Raw genomic sequence first — 23,603 nt, 5'->3', positions numbered from 1 at the left:
AAATACTTGCTTCCACAATTCACGTCCTGGAATCTTGGATGTCAAAGTAAACTACAACTTCCCATCTCATGGATTTTCTTGAGAGAAAATGATAGCATCTTGAATTTGTTCAATACCAGTAAAGTGGTTTGAAGATGAAAATTGCTACATAAGTGCTAAGTATTGTTATTGATCATTAAGAATCACTCAACATAGCACAAGTGATTCTCTTCATTACTGGCATGAAAGTCATTTTCTCTAGGCAAAGGGTAAGGACTTACTCATAATATTGACATTTTAAAAAGCATATTACTAGGAGACATGGTGTGCTGGAAACACTTATCTTTCCTTTCATTTATGCCCTGATCTTGGAACTTCATATAATGTGGAGTCAGACCTGCATTTATTTGTGTCAAATGCTAATGTTGCTATATTATAAATTTTACATGAAACTGCTGTATCAATGAAATTTTCAAGAAACAATGATTCATTTTAATAAGAATATCTTTGGTGCAGGTGAGTTTTTGTGAAATGTTGCTCTACTCAATAGTGGATTGGTGACAATGGAATCTGGAAAGGATGATATTAACTCAGACAAATAATTTTAGGGTTGAGAGAGGAGAAGGGTGTGTATAGATTTTGCATGGGTTGGTGTGGGCCTGCCAAAAGGATGTTTTCTGAGTTTTGCCATCTAGATTGATTGTCCTCTGTGCATTTTATAGATATTCAATTGCTAATGATTACCTGCAAGGTGAGGATTACTATCATACATATTTGACAGAGAAACAAAAGCTGAGAGGTTGTTACTTAATGGTTGTCACACAGATAATGAATTTCTAAAAAATGCCATGTTACTCTACTGAAGGATAAGGGAGATTTGCATTTCCCACCTTGGCTATTAGGATTAAGCCGAGGAAGTAAACAGATCAAATGGGGCAAAGCCCTATCATTTCTAATTGCTTCCTATGTTATTTGTACCTCTGATAATGCAGTTTATTTTGGAATTCAATCTTACTAAACAAAGAGCTTTTTGCTGCAGGATTTCAGTGTGGTATGACGGAAATGAAATAGGATCAAGACACTATTCTATTCTTAGCTCTGTCTCCAATTAGTGACTGTTACTTTTTCTCATATACCCAGTAGGATAATAACATATTTCATATTTTTATTAGAATAATATGAGATTAACAGATGTGGAAAAATTAAAGTGGTAAATTATTTCTTATCCATACTATTGCCTTGGAGTATTTCTTTAACACTTGGGTTTATTCCCTGACATATTGAGAAGTTGGTGAAATGGTCATCACATGTTTCCTATGTTTTCATTATCACTCTGCCAGTGGATTGCTAAGTCAGTGCACAGTATGCTTGAAAGAACCTTTCTGAGTGCATGTGTGCTACATGCCCTTCACACACAGTCTTTCAACTCCTCAGCCTCTGTAGATCTGTCTATTCACAATGAAGCATGTGCTTCATGGTTGTCAATACAGCTATGAATGTCCTTGTATTGATTCGCAGGTTGCAATCATTTTATTGTTTCTGCCTCTAGTCAGCAGGAACCGTAAGAATAAAAGGCAGCTCACTTTATTTACAAGAACATTTAGTTTCCAAGAATAGGGTACTTGATTCTTAAGAAAAAACATTCTTACTAGCTTCAATTTGGGTGAAGCTCATTCTACGGATTCAGCCTAGGTAAGTATCCAGAAATATACTCTGTTTTGGGGAGTTTTAAAAGCTATTTAAGTAAAAATTGAATATCATCAATATAAACAAAATACAATGCAAAGTACTATATTGGGCACTTAGATGCAGCAAAGATTAATTTAAAAAACTACTCTGAAGAGTGAGTGTGTGTAAGTGTGTGTGTGTGTGTTTAACTTGGACATAACATGGCACAGTAAGTCCATCTTCTGAGGAATTAGAATAATGTACTGATTTATATCAAGGGAAATACACTGGTGTTCAGTGAGGAAATTCATTTTCTCCTTTGTGCTACATAAGGACATGCCTGACTTTGTGAAAAGAGTTAAGAATGCCTTCCACTTGTGCTCACATGCATGATACAGTCTAGAACTGTCAGCACGTCATATCCCTTGTTTGACAGGCTTTTATGTTGTTGAATGTGTATACACTTCCATTCTTTTCCCTCACTATGATGAAGTTTTTAATGTTTTTTCTGTAGGTTGATTCTCAATGTTACAAGGCAGTAGTGGCATTAATTTTATAATGACATAATATACTCAATGCAGAAGCAGGTAATAAATAAGCTAAGGTCACATTCCCCCTCCATAGTACCAACATCAAGACCCATGTGTCCATGTACTCTACATTCATACACTCTAAATTAGGACAGTGTTAGTATGCTTTTTACGTGAACCACATCTTTCAAGTAACACTTGCCTTGGTTTCCTTTATTTATTCTTTTCTTCCTCTTTCACTTTTCAATAATATTTACTTCATTTCATCTTTTTATCTTGAAAACATGAGACATATATATTCTTCATTATATCCCTAATAACTTCTGGTTACTATGCATCCTACCTATCAAATAGGATCATTCCATTGTTCTTCTTTAAGGTCCTGCCTCCTGTTTAGACATGTTGACTGATTGCTGCACATTCAGCTTTTAAGAAAATTTCCTGGAGTGTCTAACTGCCCTCTTTTTTATTGAACTCTGTGACTTTATTGTACCCTTCAATTCTTCAGCTGCAACATCAGGAGTTGGCAAACTTTTCCTGTATAGAGGGCAGATGGTAAATCATTTTAGCCGTTGCAAGACATTCAGTCTCTGTTGCTACTACTCAACTCTGTTGCTGTGTTAACAAAAGTAGCCATAGACCATATCTAAATGATTGAGTGTGACTGTATTCTAATAAAACTTGATTTACAAAAACAAGAGATGAGACAAATTTGGCCAATGAGCCATAGTTCGAAAACCTCTGGGTACACTATTCTTTCATTTGCATGTAGTCTGTGGTGTCATTCCTCTTAGATCTCTCTTTTCTTCTTCTCTCTCTAGAGTGCTTGTTTCCTACTTGGTTTAATTACTGTTAACCAGTGGCTGAAATTGACCGCTCTCCTAAGTTACAGCCACTATTTTGTGGAGCCTGTATTTTCATTTTTCCTGACTTACTCCTTAACTGCTATGTCATCAGGTCATTAACCAATAAAAGTGCATTTGTGATTTTTCTGATTCCTTAGTCTGGAATATCTTTATTTTGTGTTCATCACTTGATTGGCAGTTTATCTAAATACTGAATTTCAAGTTGAATATAGTTTTCCCTCAGAACGTTGACCACGGTGCAGAGTCAATGTCAAAGCTCTCTGACAATCTTGCTAAAGAGAAGTCTGATGTTGGTCTAAACGTCAGTCCTTTATTTCTCTTCTGTTTTTTCATCTGGGAAAATTTTAGAGCACTCTTCTTACTATAGGAATTGTGGAATAATATAAGGATGTGTCTACATATGGGTCATTTTCATTCAGACTGCTCTTTACTCAGTAAAACATTTAAATCTAAAGCTAGTGTCCGTTTCTTTCCTAGAAAATCTATTTTAATTATTTGATCATTTCTTCTTGTGTTTACCTTTTATTTTGGGGATTTCTATTAGCAGAAAATGTACTTGATTATTGCTTTGTGTTTCTCATCAGTTATCTTAAAATTTTAATCCCTTACTGTGCTCAGGATTATTTTTATAATATTAACTTCCAAATATCTGAATTGTTTATGTCAGCATATTTCTAGTGCCTAACAGTCGTTTTGCATTCTCCAGCTCTCCATTTTGTATACTACCCTTTTATTTGAATAAGGCTAAAACGGCTTTGTGGCACTCTCTGAAGATACCAGACACTCTAAAAAGTGACTTTGCATGTCCTCTCTGCTTCCCCCAGAGCTATGTGTATCTCTGTGCACTCGGTCTTGCTCTTAGATCCCTCTTTTCTTCTGCTGTGCTCTAGACTGTCCTCCATTGACTGGTAAGCCTTGAGTGTTCATCACCACACAATGGAGCAATTGCCAGATAGACTGGAAAGTCAACTTACATGGGCAGGCTGTGTTGTCTGGCACACCTGGCAACATAGGTGACTGAGTGTGCATGAATCTGGTTACTACTATGGAGGGAGCTAAATATTTGAACACCTGAAGTTTATTTCCAGGATACCTATTCATACACCAGACATACTGCCCATTATAGTTCTTATCATGCAGTTCATTCTATTTGTACACAGAGCAGTGTGTGTGTGTGTGTGTGTGTGTGTGTGTGTGTGAGAGAGAGAGAGAGAGAGAGAGAGAAACAGAGACAGAGAGAAGTGGAAGAAGTAGTAAAAGGAGATCTGTCTGTGGGATTCTGCATGCAGGTGAGGTGTGGAGAGACTTTTTATGTGCAAAGCATTAACTGAGTCTCCTGTCTGCAGCCAGGTTTTTCATGGCCAGCCTCTGTGGCCCTTTCCATTTAGAATCTCCGACTCTTAAGGGTTCCTTTGGTCAGTTTAATCATCTGTCAGCCCAGTTCTATCTGCTCTGTTTTCAAGTTATTTGAAAAAATGTCTCATGTGCATATAGGCACCCCTATCATTCTCTTCACTGTTATCATTGCATAGTTTTCAATTCCTACACTAGTTTTTGGAGAGGGCCATGGAAGGAAAGGTTACATTATCAACTTGAATATGAATCTAGAAACCCTGATTCACATTTTTAAGATTGAGGAAGGTCTTTATAGTTTATTCTCTCATGATTAGTGTATTAAAATGCCTGTTTTCTATGCCTTTCAATTTATCAGATATGTGGAATCATTGGCCAATATCATGAGTAAAACAGTGGTACCTCAGTAATAGCCTATAAATGACAAAATCCATTTTGTCCTTCAAACTATCATCTAATCATGAAACCAGAAAATTATTAAGCTCATTGTGAACTAGTTCTGTAATCTATTAAATTTGCATAAATTTCCTACAGAAATGAGCTTCAGAATCAGTATACTTCAAGTATTAAACACAAACTTCCACTCCTCTCCTGTGGATCCAAATAGATTCTCAATAGTACATCAGAGGTTCAAGAAAAGAAAATATCTGGAAGTTTAAATCAATAGTCCTCCATTTATATGATAGAATCTGGGAATTATATTTTTCTTGAGCATTTAGTAATACACTTATACCAGTCTTGGTGTTACTGTTAGCTTGTAAGTCTTACGAAGTTGAATTTCAGCAAAAGCAATTTTGCAATCTATTCATGGCATAAATATACTCATGATTTGGGGAAATGAGTTTATCTATAATAGCCTGAATGTTTCATAATTCTTCTAGCATTTATGGGCACAAAAACATATTTAAATTTCTACTATTTTCAGAATTATTTTTCTGTGGTTTAAACTAATTGCTTTCCTTTCCAGCACAAGAAAATTTAAGACCCAAGAAATACATGTATTTGAAAGCGAGGAGAACATTTGTATTTCATGTCCTTTTGTCTCGATAATATTGAAGTTTATTTTCCCTTAGATGGTGATTATAGGATTTAGTGCAAGATAGATAGATAGATAGATAGATAGATAGATGTTTCTATCTACACATATACACATACACAGGCTATATTTATATACAGAGAGAGTGGGAGATGGATATAGATAGATTTTTAAATTTTGTGTCAGTCCATGACTTTGTTATATTCTAGATTATTTGAATGATCCAATGTCAGAGCTTGAAATGTATGTTTATTAGAAATATTTGCTTGTCAGAGAATGTATAGAACAAGAAATCAATATTTGTTCATTGTTGATACATAATCAGTTGATAAATTTAGGTTCCTTTATACAGCAAATTAAGCTTACTGATTAACTCTACTTTGTATTATAACCACTTTTACAGAACTATTTCAGATATATATTTCAACCTCCTTCTGAGCTAACAGAGCTATATGTAATAAAATAATGTAATCAGACAGGTTATAAAGTAGAGATACTTTTGCTGGAAATTTGCATGAATAAATGGTCTGAAATATTCTAGAAGTTTTTTGTTTGTTTCCTTTTTGTTATGTATAGTTTGCTTCTTAAAGTGCAGCACTCAAATGTACTTTCGATCAATTTTATAGCAGCTATTATTATAGGTTTTCTTTGGCTAGTCTGCTTCTTGACATAATTCCCTACCTTCAAGTTCTATCATTTGTTCTCTTTTTATGTGCTAATTATTTTAGGGATTCTAATTTCAAGTCACCTAAAATGTATAGTGGGGTATTCATAGAACAGATAAATGGATGATAGATAGATAGATGATTCATAGAAAGATAGCTACATAATCTTCCTCAGTAAAGAATACAAATCTCCTAATAAGAATTATTAATTTGTAGTCTCTCTCATTATATACTTTTTGTTTAACACCATAAAATGAAATGTTACTCATGCATTTTCTGACAGAACAGGATACTGTGTTTTTATCTGTTTGAAAACTTTAGTTAACATTTTTTCCTATATGATAGCTTTAAAATATTGTTTCTTTTCAGAATGTGTCGCCTGCAGCTGCTCTTCAGGGATCTTCTTCTCTGAGCGCAATACTTGTGTTTGTACCCTCGTGCCACACATAGATGGAGAAACAAATGGCTGCATTTTTAGTGTAGTGTCCCTGGGAACTAATTAGAATCACAAGCAGAGAGAAACAGAATTGCAAGACTGCCCTTTCACTTACATTACTCTGATCATTTTGCTTTGTTATCATTTCTACACATCTTTCAATCTGTGGATGCATGAGATGGTGACGAGTTAATAATTAGGAGGCACCCATGAAATGAATGTGCTTCTGGTGTGGTTGTCTTCAGGCATTTTCTCTGTTCTCTTGTCTGCAGCTTACTGAAGGTGAATCTTAACCAAGGCAAATTCAGCTTGCTGGATGAAGAGCATTTCTTTTTGTCAAAGGAGATTAAAGCTATTCAAGCCAAACACCTGCCACGCATATCTAGCAAAATACTTTGAGTGTCATTTTCACTTCTAACCTGTGGCTCATACTGCTATCAGTAGAGCTAATCATTGGTTCATTTTGTTGGAATATTACTTCATCAATGTAAATCTGATGAGGAGGGGGAATGCCTGAAATATGACATGTAGTCCTACTACAGAAGATGGGATTGTAGAAATTACAGATATATAATCAAAATGTTCTTTTTTACATGATTATAATCTTTTTGATAGTCACTGAACTTGATGTAATTCAGTTGCATCATCATACACGATATATATAAATGCATACTTTAGCATATTTGTCAATTGTTCAACAGTGTTACATATACAATGAAAACAGGCTTACTGAAAACTTATGGCTCTGTGATTTTCATTTCAATATTTGAAAAGAATTTTACTACATCTAAGAGAAATTTTCCTGTAAGCATTAGTTCTCAACAAAATGGGGTTCAAAGGAACTGCTTTCCACCAATTTTCATTAGGACCTTTAGGCCATAGCAAGTAATAGGAAATCTTTGCTTTTAATACATCGTTACTAGTCATCAAAATTGCCATTCTCTGGAAAACAAGTAAAACCATGTGTATTTACTCATAGCAAGACAATAATGTGAAATAATTTTCTTCATGTAGTACTAAATATATTATTACTAGCCTGAAGTTATTATTCAAAGAATATCATAAGCCAATCATTTTATCAAGCATAGTAGCATGTAAATTATGTTTTTCTAAATTTTCCATCTCAGTTTACCACCATTTATTCTTTCTTTTTGTGTAGATCTTTCTTTCTTCTTTTTTTTGAGATGGAGTCTCACTCTGTCTCCCAGGCTAAAATGCAGTGACGTGATCTCGGCTCACTGCAACCTCAACCTCCTGGATTCAAGCAATTCTCCTGCCTCAGCCTCCCGAGTAGCTGGGATTACAAGTGCCCACCACCATGTCCAGTTCATTTTTGTATTCCTAGAAGAGACAGGTTGCTCAGGCTGGTCTCGAACTCCTGGCCTCAGGTGATCTAACCACATTGCCCTCCCAAAGTGCTGGGATTACAGGTGTGAGCCACTGCACCTGGCCCTCCTTTCTTTATGTAGACCAAGTTTCTGATATTTTCCTCCTGTCTGAGAAGCATTTCTAACATTTCTTCCCTGGCAAGTCTGTTTTGAGTAATTTCCTTCAGTTTTTTTTTTTTTTTTAATCTGAGAAACCGTTTCTTCATCATTTTTCAAAGACAATTTTACTGGATATAGAATTCAAGGTTGGTGTTTTTTTCTTTAACACCTTAAATATTTTATTCCACTCTTTTGCTTACATGTTTTAGATGGTAAATCTGCCACTGGAGAGCTATTGGTGTGGTGACAAGGCATGAGGGAGGAGGAGTGTCTTACAATCTTCCAACTAAATCTGTCTTTTAGTAAGCCTGTGTCTCAGGCTTTCACAAGTGTTTCTCCAGTTGTATTAATGCCCCCTCCTCCCATCCTCTCATTTATATTGCCCAGTTCCTTTCCCAGGCTACAGTGTTTCCAGTCCATTTTCTTGAAGAACAGAACTTTGGTGGATTTGTTTTTTCACCTTACTAGACCCTGGAAGTCTGGAGAAGGTTGGAGTAGGGAGGAATCCTCTTCTCTCAGATGAGATAAGGCTCTGGAAAATTTTTTTCCTCCATAGTAGGCTTTGCTATGGAGAAGGCTATGGGTATATACGGTTACTCCTTCCCACTCCCCACCCTTCAAGAGAGCCACAAAGGGATCTTTCTCAGAGTCTCATGTAAGAACTTGGTGGGGTTTCTGTAGGAAAAGCCTACAGAAGCATCGGAGCCCTGAAGAATGTGGCCCTATGGAGCTTCTCTCTCAGGTTATTTCACATTCAGCATCCAGCAATTCATCAGAATCAACATTAAATGTCCTACTAGTTTATGGCTCCAGCAGCTTCTCTCCAGGTAAACAGATTTCAGCTCTATCTCTCAGGATATGCCTGCCCCTCCAAATGTAAGGGTGGCAGTTTGTCCTGGAATTTCCATTTTCTGATTGATTCAGTAAAAGTTATTGATTTTCAGTTTGTAAAGCTTTTCCTGTTATAAGAATGGGAGTGATGATTTCCAGTTTCTTTACATGTGGGAGCTGAAGCTAGAAGCTTCCTCAACCTGTTTTCTACTTCTATTAGCCAACTTTTCTAAATCTCCAGAGTCAGGAGCTCCAGGTCATTTTTGCAGTTTTATGGTCCTTTAAAAATAAGTTATACCAGGAAAACTTCCACTTCAAAGTCAAGATGAGAAGTATGACATCAAATGTAATCAATTCTGGGACTACACTTTTAGAAAAAATCATGAATGACAAAGCAGAGGGAATGTAAATGAAATTTGGTGACTATCATGAGCTGCTAAGTGACTTATGATTACTGTAACCATTCATAAATATCCCCCACATTGCATAATTTTATCACTGGGTAGATTATAAAATTACTTACAGAAATACATATAATAAATGTAATTTTTTAATAATTTTATTTCACTTAAAACTCATTTCTTATCATCACTGATAGAAAGCCATAATATAACTAGTGTGCGTACATAATGAATATTAAGGAAATTAAGAATTTATGAACTCGTATAGTAAAGTAAATAACAACTATTGTATCTAATTGTGGTGACGTTCTCCCAAGGAAGTTATCATTCTCAGTAATTCAAGCTTCTCTATAGTTAAGTTCTCTGTGGCACAGTTTATTTATCTAAATCTAAAAGTGACTGGATTAGATGAACTCTAAGATCTTCATCTGGGTTTAACCAGTGAAGTTAAAGCTAACCAATTGCCATGGACTGGGGATGGGGAAATGGGGAGATGCTGGTCAAATAATACAATGATGAATAAGTTTTAAGGATCAGATATACAGTATGGGAGGTGATGGGTATATTAATTAGTTTTATTTTCATAATCATTACACAATTTATACAAATATCAAGTCATCACATTGTATGCTTTGAATATATGCAATCATTTTTGTCAATTAAATATTTTAAATAAAAAGATGATTTCCTTAAAAAAAAACCCACCAAATTAGTAACTAAAGCATTTTCTAATACAAAAGCGCCATTAATAAAAACCATTTCATCTGTGGTGTCAACAGATTCATAGGTTGCTGAGTTTGATTAGAAGGGTTTCCATCATTATGGAAATCTGCTGTTAATTATTCATCCTAATTCTATTCATTAAATTGTCATAGCTTTTTTAATTAATGTTTTTGGCCTCAGTCAATATTATGATTCACAGAAAGCACATTTTCTATTTTTATCAAATGAGCCAAGAAAGTACAGTATACTCACTTAAGATCACATCTCTGCTTTTAGAACTAGCCTACTATTAGGGGTATAGGCATGTTGTTATTTACTATCTGTAGTCCTGAGAGTTTACTAGCACAGTTTATTTTGATTTTATGGGTGGCATGATAGAAAATTTGTATAATGTTATTTGTAACAAAATGAGAATGCTCAGAAAACAGTAGTCAATTCAGCATTTAAAATAAAGTTATATATTCAGGTCAATAAAACACTTTAAAAATAAACCGAATTTTATTGGCATGTACTACAAGTGGCGGAAACTATTGGTCTTTGAAATTTTAAAGATCCTAGCAGACATTGTAAAGCACATACTTTTCTGGGTACTCCCTGTCTCTTTTTTTCTAGATTTAAACTTACTGACATTTTTATTATTGACTTGTTTTCAATAAATGCCTTTGATCTCCACATTTTTCTCTCTTTTTATTTTATTTTTTTCTTATGTACGATGTGGACTGCCCTTACATCACCCGGAATGTTTTTATTATCTATTTTGATCTGGAAGTAGGTATCATTTCTATGGGTAGTTTATCATGCTATTTATTATACTGTTGCTAAGTAGAAATATGTTTACAAATTATGCTTACACATTATTGTTTATATAATAATCAAAATATATGATAAAAGAAATGCCAATTTAAACGCTAAATCATGACTTTGGAAATATGTAAATATAATAAATCTTCAAGACAATAGCCTTATATTTTGGTTTTTTATGCTTAAGTGGGACTTCATTTCTAATCTATACATTTATAAAAGAATAACATCAGCATAACCACAGTTCCAAATGACTAAAAAAAATTGTTTTAAACATGCTTGTTATTAAAACAAGAAAAGGGATTGACGAAGAATTTTAATGCAACAATACACATAGCAAATTGGTATCACAGATCGAATAGCAATTCTGGAAAATGAATTATAACAAAGAATGGCATACGTACATATTGAAGTGGAACACTTATTTACGACCAACTAAATGTTTTAGTGTGGTGACTCATCTTTCTAATTCCTGATTAGATGGCATAGCATTGTCAGGATGAACTCTTAGACAAGGGTTATATCAGTCTATCTAGAACAAATGTCAGAAGAGCACAGGATGGTTACTGTAATTCCTGCAGAAACATTTTTTGATTGCCATCCAAATAGAAGAGCAGCTTGTGTTGAATTTTTATTTAAGTGATTTAAATATTTTCTTGTACACAGCATAATTTGTTATTGTAAAGAAGAAGTTAAAACACTATGATTAAATACAAAGCCACGTCTATTTTTTAAACTTATCATTTGCAATTTTAGTTTTCAAATGTATGCTGATGTTTTGTGTCACTCTCAACGCTCTCTGTTAAGTCGCTCTCAACGCTCTCTGAGTACCACGAAAGACCTCTACTTGCCCTTGTGGTTTAGATCTTAGAAAATGTGCCTGGCTATCTAAGATTCTTAAGGAATTGTCTAACAAAGACTCCAGAGAGGCCTACTGTGTAGCAAAGGGCATTTGATTCAGTCAAACAGTAAGAAATCCCCAAGGATTTTCTCTAGCACCTCCGGAGGCGGTTTCTATTTATTCTACCTTATAATCACTTTATAGTCAGAACCTGTTACTGTTTCTCACATCAATTAATTTGTGAGAGAACCAGACATGAAATTTCCCACACCAAGTTCTATACCTGTAAACTAATATTTCTCTTTAATAGTGTGCTAGTATTTCCATAATTGTCCAACTGTCTTCTATCACACGCAAGTCATAAAATAACTCCAGATTTTATAAATAAAACAATTATAGACATTGTTTTATGTTGTCCTTCAACTCACTTCGTGGGCTGTAATTTGAATTTTCTTTATTTGCTTCCATTTAATGTGATGTGAAATCAATCATCAATTCGACTAGAGGTGACATTCTCTGTAGAATCAACACCCTGTTAACCTGTTTTCTGCTGCGATTAGGTTTCCCATTGTCACTCTCAGCTTCCAGGGAGTCTCTCCCTCTTCCAGCTCACTTCCTTAGTGCTTGAAAATCACGTAAACACAGGGCCTTTGTCTATAGACCTTAACTGAAGACTTGGTGATTAAAAAGGATGACCACAGCACATTATGAGTAGAACATGACTTGAGCATTAGACATCAGTGATCCAGGACCATCTCCTCCACATGGAATTTTTCACTTGCCATTTTTTTTCCTCAAATGTTTCCATGTGCTACTATTTCAGAGGTCTCCTTCCTCATTTCTCCATACGTACCTGATTTCTGAGTTTTTCTCTTATTCCTATCCAGACTGTGGAAAACAAAATTTCTGCCCTTATATATTGGTAGAACAGTTCTTCCTTTCTCTTGGTCTTGCCCTTAACCAAAGACATATAAAAACAGAGAACATTCTACCCTACAGATGTGTTATGCCATAGCTCCAGAAGGCAGAAGCAACTACATAGAGATTTTACTCATATATTTATGCCTCCTACTATATTTGAGTAAATTTTGAAGTATTGTTCTTGATGATTTTTTTGCATTCAGAAGACCTCTCTAATTAAGGGGATCAGATACACAAGATGCTTCCATAGATGATTTGACTCATACTAAAACTATCCAAGGATAACTGCTATTAATATTTTGAAACATTGGCCAGGCGCGGTGGCTCATGCCTGTAATCCCAGCACTTTGGGAGGCCGAGGTGGGTGGAGATCTCCTGACCTTGTGGTCAGGAGATCGAGACCATCCTGGCCAACACGGTGAAACCCCATCTCTACTAAAAATACAAAAATTAGCCAGGCCTGGTGGCGAATGCCTGTAGTCCCAGCTACTTGGGAGGCTGAGGCAGGAGAATGGCGTGAACCCGGGAGGCAGAGCTTGCAGTGAGCTGAGATCACGCCACTGCACTCCAGCCTGGGTGACAGAGCGAGATTCTGTCTCAAGAAAAAAAAAAAAAAAATATATATATATATATATAAACATTTCATTTCATTTGTCTGGTTTTGATATCCTTTTTATTTTTTACTTTTTTACATTTAGCCTCCTGTTCGAAATTTCCAAATGACATTCTTGTGGATCCAAATTTCAATGTGATTTTCTTCTCTTTTTAAAAAAATCTTGTGTAGTATTTATTTTAGTATATATCTACTAGCAATAAATTTTTTCACTTTCATTTATCTAAAAATGTTTTAATTTCTCCCTTATTTCTGAAGAAAATTTCACAAAATACAGAATTCTGAGATGGCAGAATTTTCTTTTCTGTTAGCATTTCAAAGATGTTGCTCCATTGTGTTCTTGCCTTCACTGTTTCTGATAACATGACAACTGCTCTTATTAATAGTTTACCTGTATGTAATGCTTTCTTTTTCTCTGGGCATTTTATTAAGGTACATTTCCTTTATCTTCCTTTTGCAGCAGTTTAACTATAATATAGCTAAGTGTGTTTACTGTGTGTTTATCTTGCTTGGAAGTTTGACTTCTCTGATCTGTAAACTGGAGCATTTTACTAAATTTTAGAACTTCTTGCTATTATTAGTTTAATATGAAAAACATGTCTCTCTGGGATTCTAATTGCATGTATGTCAGAATTTGAGGCACTAGCCTCTCCCTCTGCCCCCTCCCCATCTTTTTGTCTCTAGGTTCTTTAGATTGGATAATGTCTACTAATTTGTCTTCAAGGTCAGCATTGCTTGTTTTTGTAGTCTTCAATCTTTTCCTAAGCCTATCCAATTAATGTGTCATTTCAAATATTGTACTTTTCTGTTAGAATTTATAATTTTTATGATTCCCATTTTTCTGGTGACATTCTCTATCTCTTCACTCATTATTATTTTATTATTCTTTAAGTCCTTGAACATACTCATAATATGACATTTTAAAATCCTGGTCTGAAATGTTTGCACCACAAAAAAAAAAAAAAAAAAAAATGTAAGGTGATGAATGTGTTAACTAGCTTGATTTAAATGATTCCATAATTTATATGCACATATCAAAACGCTGTATTGCTTTCCATAAATATATACAAATATTATTTTTCAATTTAAAATAAAATTCTTAAAAAGACAACACCAACAGATGACCAGCTAAAAAAAGTATAATAAATCAAACGCTAGCCTATTAATGTTAGCATCTGAGTCATCTTGAGATATTTTACTTTTTCCATATTTTCTCACTTATTCATGTTTTTTTAGCTTTTCATTGTATGCAGAACAGTGTTGATGATATATTATAGGGAGTTTAGATATGTTGCCTTGCTTTACAGGGTGCTGAGTTGTGCTTTGGCAGGTAGTTAACTATTGGAAAATCCTTTGTTCTGTAAGTCTTGGTTTTATTCTTGTCTAGAAGAGATCTATTTCAGCCTTCAACTTAGTCCTGCAACATGGCCATTCCTTGAGAGCATATTTCTTACTTCTAAGACATGTCCTTTTTGGAGTCTCAAATGAATGTCCAAGGTATTCAATAAAGCCCTTCAACTCTGGATAAACCAAAATGCTAAACTCCCAGTCTAGAGTTCTAGTAACACTTCGTCTCTCAGCCCCAGAGTAGGTTATCTTTGCTACATTTCATAGAAAGCCATCTTGTGCATGTGTGTTGTAATGCTTGGCCACTACAATTTTATGAATCTCCATGAAAACTTCTGCCCTCTCTTACTTACTCCTTCCCTCCCTTATTTTCAGTCTCTGTCACATAAATTTTCACCATGTCAAAAACCCAATGTCTTAGTCCATTTTGTGTTGCTATAACAAAATACTGCAGATTGGGTGATTTAAAATGAATAAAAAGGTATTGGCTCACAGTTTTGTAGGCTAGGAAATCTAATATCAAGGTGCTGGCATCTTGCAAGGACCTTCATGCTGTGTCAACTCATGTAGGAAGAGTGGAAGGGAAAAGTCAAGGTGAGAGAGATCAACAGATCAAACCTACAGCCTTAAATCCTTTTATAATTTGTGTTAATGCATTTAGGAAGGTGGATCCCTCATGACCTAAACACCTCCCATTAGACCTCGCCTTCCAACACTCTAGAAATGGGGATTAAGTTTCCAACACATAAATTTTAGAGAACACATTGAAAACAGAGCACTCAAAAACCCAACCATCTTCCTCCAATGAATAACACTGGTCCAAGCAAGAAAGTGTCTCTGGTCAAAAAGCTAGGATGATCTATTTTGTGTATCACATTTTGTATTTTCATGCTTTCAAGGATGAGATTGCTGATCTGACTGATGTTTAATGCCTGAAAAGTTACTTTATATATTTTGTTATTTTACTTTTATTTTCATCAAAAGGACAATTCCAGTAGCAGTTTACTGTCATGGCCAGAAGTGTCAGTCTTTTATTTTAAGTTGTTAAAACATTGTCATCATGTAGATACGATACATAACTCTCATTTGTTTGGTCAATTATGTTGCTTCCAAAGTCACGGTAATAATAATGCGATAATGAAAATCAGTAGCATTTTTGTTTAAATTTGTTTTACCTATTACAATTGCAGAACCAAAATTATGGACTTAAAGATATGTACATATATAAGGCTCCTAATACATTTTTAGTAATTTTTTTCAAATTAAAAAATTACGATGGTTTAAAAATACGTGGACAAAGTCCCTGACACTTTCCTTTGAATATTGACTACACTTAGTAACATCTTCTAATAAATAGCATATTTTGGAAGTGACTGTGTGTGACTTTCAAATTTAGCTCATAAAAGGCATTACAGCTTCCACTCTATTCTCTCGGATTACTGGCTCAGGGGGAGGTCAGACACCACGTAGTGAAGAATCTCAAGTAGCCTTATGAAGAAGCACACATGGTGAGAAACTGAACCAGCCATGTGTGTGAACCATCTCAGAAGGCCCTCCGACTCTAGCAGGCTTTCACCCCCAACGAAATCCTGACTACAAATTCATGAGCAATCCCAAACCAACTAAACTGCTCCCAGTGTCCTGACCCACAGAAAATGCTGAGGTAGTAAATTTTACTTGATATTTTAAGTCACTAACTTTTGGGATAATTTGTGAGGCAGCAATAGGTAATCAATATAAATGGCATCATAGCAATATATAAATTGTCACACTGTCATTAACACTGTCTAATGTCATTTCTTACTTCTGATATTTTGGTAGATAAAAAATGCTTTATTTTCAAGGCTGGGTACTTTTATGCTTACATATATAGTTGAATATCTTCCTGTATACTTAATAAACAGCTCATTTTGTTTTTATATTTGCTAAGTGTTTGTGTATTTTTAACATTTTTCCTTTGGTAATGCAGTATTTTGTTTAGTTTTGCTTAATTTCTTGGCAGTTTAATTTCACAACATGTCGTGAGATGAAGATTAAAATAGATGCTGCTACAAGTTAAACAATCATTTGAACAATATTTACTTAGCAATATTTCCATTGATTTGTCATGCATTTTAAATGATATACTAAGTTTTTATAAGCCCTTTTTCTTAGGTACCCATTTGATTTCATTGATTTTTTTAACTATTATGTCAACAGTATTATTTATAATTATTTTAATTTTATAAATGTTTTAATATATGATAAAGTTTATCTGTCTATATACTTCTTTCACTAAACTTTCTGTTATGTTTTCTATTTGCTTTTCTATACAACCTTTAGAATAATGTTGCCTATGTTCTAAAAACACATATCAATATCTATGCTTTTATACATCCCATTCCACGTTCTCTCCTTTCCATGTGATGTTGACAATCCTCCATAGAGAACTGGATTTTATGTTCCCTCCTCTTGTATCTGGGGGTAGGGGACTGTGGCTATGATGGAAGTGGTATATGACTTCTGAGTTTAGGTTTAAAAGCCAATCAACCTTCTTCCTGGTGTTCTCTCTCTCTCTCTCTCTCCTTTTTCAACATATGTATCTTGGAATCCCTGAGTCCACAGCTAAGAGATCACATGGGGAGACATAAAATATGAGAAGATGCCCTGCTGTTTGGGTCTTTTCAACCCAAGTACCAGGTATATAAGTAAAAAATAATACCGGCCCCCACTTCTCTTGCCTCCCTACCTGACACTGAAATGGAGCAGAGACAAGCTGTACCCAGAGAGCATTGCCCAGATTGCAGATTGAGAGAAAAATAAATATTGTTCTTATTCTGAACAACTAAGTTTTGGGGTGTCTTTTTATTTAACTATGATACTCAAAGCACCCAACTTGTATTTTGTTTGGTGTTTATTATATTTACTTTTGCAATAATTAGGAAATAATTGACAGAAAGTTGTTTCATAGAACTCCAGAAAAAACATTAGAGATATCATATAAGGTGAGAACTAAACCAGTCACAAACACCAATGACATCTGCTCAATAGCCATTCTCCTTTTCTTCTTTGTTAAGATAACTCTGATATTTTCAGAGATCAGAGCTTTTCTGTGTCACCTTGTTCTGCATAAAATGCACATCCCTGGTGAACCACTGCAGATTCAGGGAATGAATCTGCCTTTGCTCAATTAATTATGGTCATTGTATTGCCTTTCCCTGCTTAGAAATAGTTATATGATCCAAATCTGGCCAATGAGACATAATGTCAATTTTGCCTAGGGAAGTTTTTAGGGATATTTTCTTAGCTAATAAAAATAGATAAAAGGGGCTGGGTGCAGTGGCTCAAGCCTGTAATCCCAGCATTTTGGGAGACCGAGATGGGCAGATCACGAGGTCAGGAGATCAAGACCATCCTGGCTAACACGGTGAAACCCCATCTCTAATAAAAAAAAAAAAAATACAAAAAAGCTAGCCAGGCGAGGTGGCGGGCACCTGTAGTCACAGCTACTCGGGAGGCTGAGGCAGGAGAATGGCATAAACCCAGGAGGCGGAGCTTGCAGTGAGCTGAGATCCGTCCACTGCACTCCAGTCTGGGTGACAGAGCGAGACACCGTCTCAAAAAAAAAAAAAAAAAAGATAAAAGGAAGTGTTATCTCATTATTTTTCTTTCCTACTACTAGACATTGATGTGAATGAGGATGTGATGGCTGGATCCACCTTAAGATATTGAGAAAATCACTCAACTGGGGGTAACAGAACAAAAAAACCAGAGGCATTGTATTAAGGTAACCTTAATATAACAGTGTTTATTGAACCATAGAATTGAACAAACCCATGTCACCTCCAGATTTTTTATTAAATGACACCATAAATTCCATATTATTTGAGAAGATGAATTTTACTGGGATTTTCTGTTGCTTACTGCTGAAAGCAACCTAATTGATAGAGGTGAGTTACTTCTTCATATTTCCTCCTAGTCAATTATTTACCACCCTGTATATTACTAGGATGAAGAGCAAGTTCTGTGTACTCTTACATTCCTACTGTTCATCCCAATGCCTAAGACACAGTAGTTAACAATTTGTGGAATGATTATCACTGCGTCCTTCTCCAGCTCCAAGGTGATCTCATAGCATCTCCCAGCAATATGTCCATAATGCAGTATAGCGTTCTGGTTAATGAATAGGTCTTGAGTCAGACATGTATTTGAATCTCTTATCTGATATTTTCTAGCTTATCAATTTGATAAGAGTTACTTATTGTTTTTTGGCTCTTAAGTAAACCAGATCTCAATCACAAATAACTCTTATTTCAAAAGGAATTTTTTAGTCACAAAATAAGAAGTCCAGAAGTAAGATGGTTGAATAATTCAGGGGTTCAATGGTCCAGGTTCTTTCTACTGTTTACATTCTTCTATATTCAGCAGATCCTCTCCTTTAGCAGGTATAGTTCTAGGTGCTCAAGAAATATTAGTAAAACAGACACAGAACCCCTGCTCTTGTGGAACTTGCACTGTTGCCAGAGGGGAAAGCTATAAAGGAGTATAATAGATTATAAAATATATAAATAATAAATAGATGATAATGTATAATAAATAATAAATATAATAAAAGGAAATCATATGGTACACTAAAAAGTAATGAGTTTTACAGGGAAAAATAGAACAGAGAATTGGAAGTTGGGGAGTGGCTTGAGGGCTTCATCTTGAAGTTCATTCATCTTCACAAGATGCTCATGGCAGATGTCGGTCTTACATCCACACAACATCCAAAGTCTTGAAGACAGAGTATTGCTTTTGTTTGTTTCTTTTAAAAAAGTAGACTATTTTCCCGTAAGTTATGCAGCAAAGATATCCCTAACTGTTCCTTCAGAGATACGTGTCCAATCTTATCTCTCAATCAATCACAAGGGGGAGAGAAAGACTGTACCAGAGCGAGATTGCTTAAAGTCAGACCTTGGAACTGGACAAGCACTGAGACTCTCCAGACATTGTCGTGCTTGAAAGAAATGTATGTTCTTTGCAAGTTTATACAGAAACAGTAGGGAGTGGCAATTGCGTAGTTAAACAAAAGTACCCTCCATAGCAAATTACTCAGTCTTCTAAAGCCTTAGTTTCCTTTTCTACAAGAGAGAGAAAATAATAGTATCCATTTCGTTGAGTTGCTGACAAGATAATGCATAAAAAGTACTTAGTAAAGAGTCCAGCATATTGTGAGACTTTAATAAATGACAGTTATCCTCATGGTCATTATTATTGTTATTATTAACAGTCATCACAACACCCAGCAAATACTTTGGGGTATATATTAATTGTGATGCATTAAAGTAAAAGGGGAAATTGGAGGACTAAGTGACACATTAAATATATATAACGGTCCCTTGTGATAGAATCTCAGATCTGCACATTAACTTCAACACAACTGTAACAGTATTAATTAAATTCTATCCTTTAACATGTAAACGGCTTTTTAAGTATACATCTACCATCAGATTCTCCTGGTATCCTTATTGCTCCCTGTAGGCATACTTCAGACAACTCTAGAAGTCTCCAAGACTGTTTTTCATGCTGTACTTTAAGATCAGCAGGGGTCCAGTGAAGTTATTGCTGCTTCCTTGGAAATAACATGACTTGGAATCATCTGCCTTCTGAATAATACATGCAGCACATAAATACGAAAGCTTCTTTCATCTGGCTCATTTAAGATACCAAGAAATATATTGAAAATTCAAATCATACTTTTGTTTTCCTAAGGAACGAGTGTGACATTATTCTGTTATTTTCGTGATGACTAACATTATGGGCTAATTTTCCTTATTATTTACTTTTCTTGAGAGAAGTGGGAACTTTTCTTCTGATTCCAGAATATTTTCAATGTTTCAAAATCTCCAAGTATTCAACATATGTACAATTATAAATAAACAAATTTAGACATAGAAATAGGTAAATTTGAAGAAATCTGTATATTTATCTCACATTAATCATGAACTTAAATTAGCAACCTTCTAAAAGCAATGATAGAAAAAGAGGGCTTTCCTATCACAACACATATAGGTACTGATTGCCTACTCTGCATATGTTCTTTACATTTACAATTTTTGTTCTATTCTTACAGCAACCCTTGGAGGTGAATATTATTTTCATTATTCGATGAAGAAACATAGCTGAAAAAGTCTAAGTAATGTGCTAAAAGGACACATTTAGTGAACAGGGGAAATAGACTTTATCCTGTCAATTTAAAGAAATGCAATTTATGAATTTAGAAGAGGAGACTTTATTTCTGTCAACTTAAAAACATACAATTTATAAATTTAGAAGAGGAGGTTTTATCATAAAGAGTTGCAGCCTACAGCCATTCTGACAGGCTGGGAAGTATAGACTCTGACCAGAAGCTCAAAACAGATACTTCAAAGCAGGGGCAAAGGCAACAGGAATATGTTAAGTGGGGTGACCAGATATACATCTTCAGTAAGCTACAGAAGGAGTCATGAATATTTATGAAAGGAGAAACATGTACATGCACAATGGAGCTCCCTGTGTCTCTATATCAAAAAACGGTGGTGATCTGAGGGTGTTTTTGGCCTTCTGATATCAAAAGGTAAAGCAGAAGACATGAAAACCCTCACTGTGCATTCTCTGCAGACTGGCCAGAACAGTAGTGGCCAGTGGTCACTTATTAGGCAAAAAAGGAAGGGTAACATCAGGTGGTAGGTTTAAATCAGTGGTGGAGTTTTTCAGAACAGCTGATTTCTATTAGGCCCTTAGGGAAGAAAGTCTAATTATGGTTAGCAAAGGAGGTAGTCTGACTCCCTCATCCCATCATGGCCAAGAATTCAGTTTTCAGGGTTATTCTGGGGTCTTCTTGCCTAAGAAATGGTTCATTCAGTCAGTTGAGTGGTTTAGAATTTCATTTTTAGTTTACAAATCTCAGGTCTCGACTATAAGATTTTTGCTTGATCCATCACATAGCTTAGTCCACAAATCATCTGTATGGTCAAATATGGATTTTCAAGTATGTATTTTTCTTTTTTTTTTCTGTTATGTACAATGTTTTGTGATCTTTTTCTACAGTGGCGTGATTTGCTAGTGTTTTGAATCTGTAAACCAAAAAGTATCTGAGACAAATCTCAATCAGTTTAGAAGTTTATTTTTCCAAGGTTAGGGACACGCCTGTGACACAGCCTCTGGAGATCCTGAGAATATGCGCCCAAGATGGTCAGGTTACAGCTTTATTTTATACATTTTAGAGAGGCATAAGACATCAATCAATACATGTAAAATGTACATTGGTTCCGTCTGGAAAGGCAGGACAACTTGAAGTAGAGGCTTCCAGGTCACAGGTGGATTCAAAGATATTCTGATGGCAATTGGTGAAAGATTTTATCTACAGAACTGGAATCGAAATGTTCGTGTTGAAATAAGAGGTTGTAGAGACCAAGGTTCTTATTACACAGGCAAAGCCTCCAGGTAGCAAGTTTCAGAGAGAATAGATTGTAAATGTTTCTTATCAGACTTAAAAAGGTGACAGACTCTTAGTTAATCCTCTCCTGGGTAAGGAAAAAGACCTAGAAAGGAAAGGAGATTCTCCATAGAATGTATTTCCCCCATAAGAGACAGCTTTGCAGGGCCATTTCAAAATATGCTAAAGAAATATATTTGGGGGTAAAATACTTTTATTTCTTTCAGGGTCTGCTATCTGCTATTGCGTATCTTATTGCTACAAAGAGTCAGGTTTGTCCCTCTTGAGATCTCTGTTTTAACGTTAATGCTGACCATTTGTGCCTGAATTCCCAAGGAAGAAGGTTATGATACGGCATGTCCGACTCCCCTTCGCGTCATAACCTGAACTCACGTTTTGAGTTAACTCTGGAATGCCCTTGGCCAAGAGGAGTAGCCCATTCAGTGGGTTGGGGGCTTAGAATTTTCTTTTTGGTTTACAATTCTTTAAAGAAAATTAAGCAATTTTTCAAAGTACCAGCAATAGAACCTTATTTAGCTATCTTGACTTGACACCACTACCCATGAGAGCTCCTTTTTCCATGAAATATTTCACCTGTGTATTTCACCTGAGGAGTCAGGCAGGGTCAGTGAAATAATTCTTCTTTGTCAAGTAATTCTTATTACCTAATTTAAATTCTTCCTCAGAACATTGCTGGGAAAACATTTTGTCTTGCTCAAGATTTACTTTTTTTTTCTTAATCTTCAAGGTTTGTTCTTTTTTGTGCCAGGAATGTAGGAAACCCCAAATCCCAGTTTCCTCCAGGTGGCTACAATCCATCTATTATATTTAATAAACTATTTAATTTTTTTTACCTCACAGGTTTCTTTTTATTTTCAGATGGTGAAATTTAGGCAACCCTGCTTTGTATATTTTTATTATTATTTAAACATATACAGCTTACTTAAATCTAGTAATTAGTTTTATCTTTTATAATTTACTTTTATCTTTTCTTGTGTATGTTTTCTTCCTACGTGAGCCACCACTGAAATAAATCTGTAAATTTTGTATTTTGGGAGGTCTGGAGGCTGCTACTGCCTATATTCAAGAATAATGTCTCAAGGAAATGATCTGGAATCCTTTATAGAAATAGCATTCTAAAATCACAGTAAAGGCTATGCCTTATTTAGGAGCTACAAGAATGACATCCTCTTTAACTAGCTAATATCATTGTCAATTAGGCACTTTTTGGGGGATGAGGTGAATTTACTTAGGTTATTTAGGTTTATAAGCCTCTAGGCAATACCTCTACTTGTTTGTTAACCATATTGTCAATACTCAACAAATAATACAATTAGGCCTTTTTTTAAATGCATAAACACTTTTACATCAGTAGGGAAAAATGAAACTCTGTATGTATTCTACTTCTCTGTTTTTATTCTCAAACATTGCTTGGAGAGCAGAGTGAAAGAAGGGAGGTGATGGTGACAGATGCTTCTCTAGATTTGGAAGATCTCTATAATTAAATTTGTCTTTGGGTCTTGAGTGTAAAAAATCTAAAGTCCTGTGGACAGTAGATGCTATGTTTTGTTGCTTCACAAAACTTTTCCAAGGGATGCAATTACATTTCAGAAAATGGAACAAATCATCTTAGATAGAGATATGCTTCTTATTCCAAAGACCTTAAA

This window comes from Trachypithecus francoisi, unplaced genomic scaffold, assembly GCF_009764315.1.
Source record: "Trachypithecus francoisi isolate TF-2019V2 unplaced genomic scaffold, Tfra_2.0 Lachesis_group7, whole genome shotgun sequence".
Taxonomy (NCBI): domain Eukaryota; kingdom Metazoa; phylum Chordata; class Mammalia; order Primates; family Cercopithecidae; genus Trachypithecus; species Trachypithecus francoisi.
Note: the sequence above shows the minus strand (reverse complement) of the source record.